This window comes from Capsicum annuum, chromosome 5 (genome assembly GCF_002878395.1).
Source record: "Capsicum annuum cultivar UCD-10X-F1 chromosome 5, UCD10Xv1.1, whole genome shotgun sequence".
NCBI lineage: Eukaryota > Viridiplantae > Streptophyta > Magnoliopsida > Solanales > Solanaceae > Capsicum > Capsicum annuum.
In genome coordinates, this window is record NC_061115.1 from 4,331,099 (window position 1) to 4,337,098 (window position 6,000).

Below are 6,000 nucleotides of genomic sequence, written 5' to 3' on the forward strand. Positions count from 1 at the left end.
CAATACAAGAAGGGTAAAGAAAATGTGGTTGCCGATGCTTTGTCCCGAAAACATGTGCTTGTGTCTAATTTGTCGTCTAAGTTGATGGGGTTTGAAATCCTCAAGTCATTATATCCCGAGGACCCTCACTTCGCTCCTATCTATAGGGAAAGTAAAGAGTTGGATAGGGATAGGTGGGTTACGGATAGGGGTTCCCATCCCTTTACCAAATTTGATGGATACTTGTTTAAGGTAGATGATTGTGTGTTCCCTCAAGTTCGTGGAGAGAATTATTTGTGAGGGAAGCACACAATGGCGGTTTAATAGGATATTTTGGGGTCGAGAAGACCCTCGGAATTTTGGAAGAACAATTTTATTGGCCTAGAATGCACAAGGATGTGGCCTGGATTTGCGGACAATGTGTTGAGTTCAAAGGAGCCAAGTCACGGCTCCAACCCAATGGGTTGTACACCCCATTGTCCACCCCTTTGCGTCCTTGGCTTGACATATCAATGGACTTTGTGTTGGGATTTTCGAGGACTAGAAGGGGGGGATAATATTTTTGTTATGGTGGATCGGTTTTCCAAGATGGCGATAAAATGTGCAGACTTGGTGAATCGATCCACGATGACCCAAATGCTATCAAAACCACGCGATGTACGAGGCAATCCACCTATGAAATCCATAGTAATTCGTTCCCATTTCCACTCGGGAATGGATAGCTGCTACAACAATCCACCAGGCCGCTGATGCTCGACCTTTACCTGCTGACAACAAAGACATCGAACCACAAAACCTGTTATATCTCTCCGTATACCACTCCATCAGTAATGTTGCCTCAAATCTCTGTACATCTTAGCTGTCCCGAGATGAATAGAGTATCTGGAGCTATGAGCCTCACGAAGAATCAACTGGATCAAATCTCCAACCCTTGGAACACAATTTCGACTGTCATACCTCAAGACACCCTCAGAATCTAGCATAGCCCGCTGAGACTCATCCCTCAACACCTACTTCCGAAGGCTCTGAAGCCTGTCTTCCTTGAACTGACGATTCCGAATCTGCTCCAACAAGGTGGACCTGGCCTCAACACTAGCAATGATTATTCGAGGGTCAAAAATATCCAAACGAACCACCATGTTAGCTAAGGACTGAATGTCCAAAGCCAAGGCCACTGAGAAGCTGAAATAAAAGCTAAGCTACCCATACTTACTGACTTTCAACTCAAGGCATCCATACCACATTCACCTTGCCCGGATGGTAGAGAATAGAGATATCATAGTCTTTCAGCAACTCAATCCACCTGCGCTACCTCGACTTAAGCTCCTTGTGGGTCATAATATACTAAAGACTGCGGTGATCAGTAAATATCTCACATCAGACCCCATACAAATAATGCCTCCAAATCCTAAGTGCAAATACTACCGCTGCCAACTCTAAGTCATGGGTGGGGTAGTTGTGCTCATGCACCTTCAACTGCCTCGATGCATATGCAATAACACGGCCACGCTGCATCAGAACACACCCCAAAACAACACCAGATGCATCGCAATAGACAGTAAAACCCTCGCCCTCAACAGGAAGAGTCAAAATAGGAGCTGAAATAAGAAATTCCTTGAGCTTCATAAAGCTCGCCTCATAACTCGCAGACCACTGAAACAGAACCTCCTTCCTGGTCAATCTAGTCACAGGGGCTGCAATAGAAGAAAAACCCTCAATGAACCGCCTGTAGTAACCCGCCAATCCAATAGAGCTACGAACCTCAAAAGGTGACATAGGCCTAGCCCAACTACGAATAGCCTTAATCTTGGCTGGGTCTACCATAATACCATCCTTGGACACTATGTACCCCAAGAAAGCTACAGACTCAAGCCAAAACTCACATTTTGAGAACTTGGTATAAAGCCTATGGTCTTTCAAAGTGCGAAGTATCGTCCTCAAATGTTGCTCGTGCTCCTCCTTACTCCTAGAATATACCAGAATGTCATCAATAAATACTATCACGAAAGAGTCCAAATATGGCCTGAACACGCAATTCATCAGATCCATAAAAGTTGTTAGAGCATTAGTCAACCCAAAAGACATCACCAGGAACTCATAATGACCATAACGAGTCTTGAAGGCTATCTTAGGGATGTCCGCAGCCCTAACTCTCAACTGATGGTAACCGGACCTCAAATCAATCTTAGAAAACACTGCCGTACCTTGAAGCTGGGCAAACAAATCATCGATGCGAGGCATAGGATACATATTCTTCACAGTAACCTTATTCAACTGCCTGTAGTCGATACACATACGCAAGGAACCATCTTTCTTCTTCACAAACAAGACTAGAGCAACCCAAGAAGATACACTCGGTCTGATAAATCCCTTACTCAGAAGATCCTAAAGCTGACTATTCAGCTTCTTCAGCTCAGCAGGAGCCATACGATATGGATCCATAGAAATAGGTTGGGTGCCAAGATCGAGGTTAATAATAAACTCTACATCACGCTCAGGAGGAAGGCCAGGTAGGTCGGTCGAAAATACATCAGAAAACTCGCGAACAATAGGGACGGAGTCAAGCGGGGAACTCTCAACACTAACATCCCAGATATATGCAAGAAAAGACTCACAACCCCTTGATATCAGTCTCCTAGCCTGGATGTACGAAATAATCCCCGCCGGTGCAACGCTAACAAAACCCTGCCACACAACTGGGGGTATGCCAGGCAAAGCTAAAGTAACGGTCTTAGCAAAACAATCCAAGACCGCATGGTAAGGAGACAACCAATCCATGCCTAGAATTACATCAAAATCAACCATCTGTAGGACAATAAGGTCAATATGAGTATCAAACTCCCGAATAGTGACCAAACAAGATCTATATACCTGATCCACTACTAAAGAGTCACCCACTGGGGTAGCCACACGTAACGGCACAGATAAAGACTCCGAATATAAACCCAGGTGCGATGCAAAATAATTAGAAACATATGAAAAGGTGGAACCGGGATCAAACAAAGCAGAAGCTGGCTGATGGAACACAGAAATTGTACCTGTGATCACAGTATCCGAAGCCTTAGCCCCTGATCTACCTGGAACTGCATACAAATTACCCTGTCCACTACTAGACTGGGTACCTGCCCGACCGCCTGCCCTACCTCCCTGCGGACCACCTTTAGAACCCTGGGAACCACCTCCACGGCCTTGTACACCACCCCTACCTAACGGCAGCACTGATCTGATCGTCTGCACAGCCAGAATTGGAGGCTCAATTATCCTACACTGAGGACACTCACGGGTGAAGTGACCAATAACTCCGCAGTTATAACATGCCCCGGGCACCCTGCTCTGACTAGAAGGTCTAGCGAATCCAGAATGACCACCCCTACTCGACGATCCTGACTGAACAACCCTCTACGGCTGGCTGCTACTCTGACCACTAGAATTACAATAGATGGGCTGACTCCTGTCGGATATCTGAAGCGATGCCTGAACTGGCCGACTAGGCTGACCCTGATACTGAGAAGGCTGCTGATAAGGGTACCGACTGTGAAATCCTTGACCTGAGGTCTGTGAACCACTGTAGCTACCCTAGCAGCGTGGTCTTTTATCGCTGGCCCTTTGGGACTCATAATTTAGCTCCTCAATCGAATAAACATGCTCGGCTATCTCCAAAAAAGACTTTTCTGAAGTCACCAAACTCTATGTAGCTCTACGGAGTGACAATCTCCATTCCCTAACAAAGCATTGAATCCTCTCACACTCCATATCCAGAATCATAGTGGTGTGTCTGGCTAACTCATGAAATCTCACCTCATACTCAGCCACCATTATATAGCCCTGTCTCAATGCGGTAAACTCATCTCAGAGACGCTCACGCATGCTATGAGGCATATACTTCCCCAAGAAAGCCTGGGAGAACTGAGTCCAAGTCACTGGTGGAGATCCAACTGGCCTCGAATCAAGATAACCTGTCCACCACCTCCTCGCTACCGTGTCAAACTGATAAGAAACAAAGTCTACTCCTTGTACCTCAACCAGCCCCAAATTCTACAATCTTTTCTTGCAACTGGATAGGAACTCATAAACATCCTCTCCCGGGGTCCCTGCAAACATCGGTGGAGTCAATCTCAAAAATTGATCCAACATCATCTGCTCCTCTGTAGACATAAGTGGCTGGGCTACTGCAGGCTGTGGGACTACTGGTGCTGGCAGAACCTCTACCCTCGATGCCGCTACCGCAAGTTGTGCCCCTAAATCTACACCACCCTACGTTGTTGGCTGAGCTCCCATGACCAATGGACCGCCAACTAACCTCAAAAACTGAACTAATGTATCCCGAATAACCGAAGAAGATATAAAACCGGGTGGACCCTGGGTTGCCCCCTGGCCCACCTGCTGATGTGGCGGAATACCTGGAGCTCTCTCAATTCCCAAAGCTATAACGGTATCAGGTGACGGATTTCTGGCCTGATCTCGAATAGGGGCTGCTGCTCTACCCTACCCCTAATATCTGGGTCGGCCTCGACCCCAAGATAGAACTCTAGAAGTGGACCCGTGGTCCCGACCCCTGCTCTTAATCCTCGTGTCCTAGCCATCTGCGTAAAGAGTGAACCAATAAAAAGATTACAACCAATCCAGACTCAACGCACAAAATGGATCAAGAAAATGAGATTTTTTTTTCTAAAAAAGCTCTATAGCCTCCCAAGGATAGGATACAGACGTCTCCGTACCGATCTGCAGGACTCTACTAAACATCGGCTCCAGTACTAACAATACCAGTGTGACCTAGGCTCTAATACCAATTTGTCACGACCCAATTTCTCAAATCGTGATGGAGCCTACCTTATCCCACCAGTAGGCAAGCCAAACCATAGCCCGGAATGATAGGTAATGGACTATTAGGCAGACACAAAATAAAGGATCGCGTATGATAATAACAACCTCAATAATAAGTGAAAACTAAGAAGAAAGCATATGTATTATATCAAAATGAGAGGAGGAAAAAGGGACCAACTATACAAATGAATCCCTTCCAAGACCTGATAAGGTCAGTACTAGAGCCACTACTAATAGGTACTCAGAGTACTAGACAAAATCTAAAATGTACACAAGTGGTCTTGAGTGAAAAAGACTAACTAGAATAGATAGAGGAGGATCAGCCTCGGACAACAGTAAGCTCGCCCCACACTAAACCAGTACTGAAAGGTAGGAACCACGTCAACGCCGACTGCTAGTACCTGGATCTACATCAGGAAAAAGATACAGAAGTGTAGTATGAGTACCAAAAACCACGGGTACTCAGTAGGCATCATCGACCGACTGAACCTAATACAGAAAAGGTGTAACTACAATGCAAGGACGTAATCTGAGTTATTAGTAAATAAGGGTGGAAAGGAAAACAACTACCAAGATATGCAACGACTGTAAAGGAATAAGCTTGTGCGATACAGGAAAATAATAACGCAGTAATAATAATTAAATCAAACATAATCTAACTGAGCCCCCATAAGCCCGCTAGGCACACTGAAGAAGTCCATTAACCCAACCATACCCCCATAAGTCGGTGGGACACACAAGTGATGAAAGTAAACATAATGAATCAGATGACGGACTCGAACCGGAACTCAAATTAATCCCAACTATAATCAGATGTCGGACTCGAACCAGAGCTCATAGTAATAATAATAGTCAAATGCCGGACTCGAACCGAAACTCATAGTAACAATAATAGTCAATTGCTGGACTCGAACTGAGACTCATAGTAATCATAATAATCAATTGCCGGACTCGAACCGAAACTCATAGTAACAATAATAGTCAATTGCCGAACTTGAACCGGAACTCATAGTAATCATAATCCACCGATAATATTAAAATCCATATCATAACAATATAAATGTCTAAATAATCATTCATTAATCTTAATTAAAAGGGGATAAATTCATGATTTTTGCCTTTTAGCTTCACGTTTTAAAGTAATAGATGTTATATTATGTTAAAAGATAACATTTCAATATTTACTAGAACGAGGCC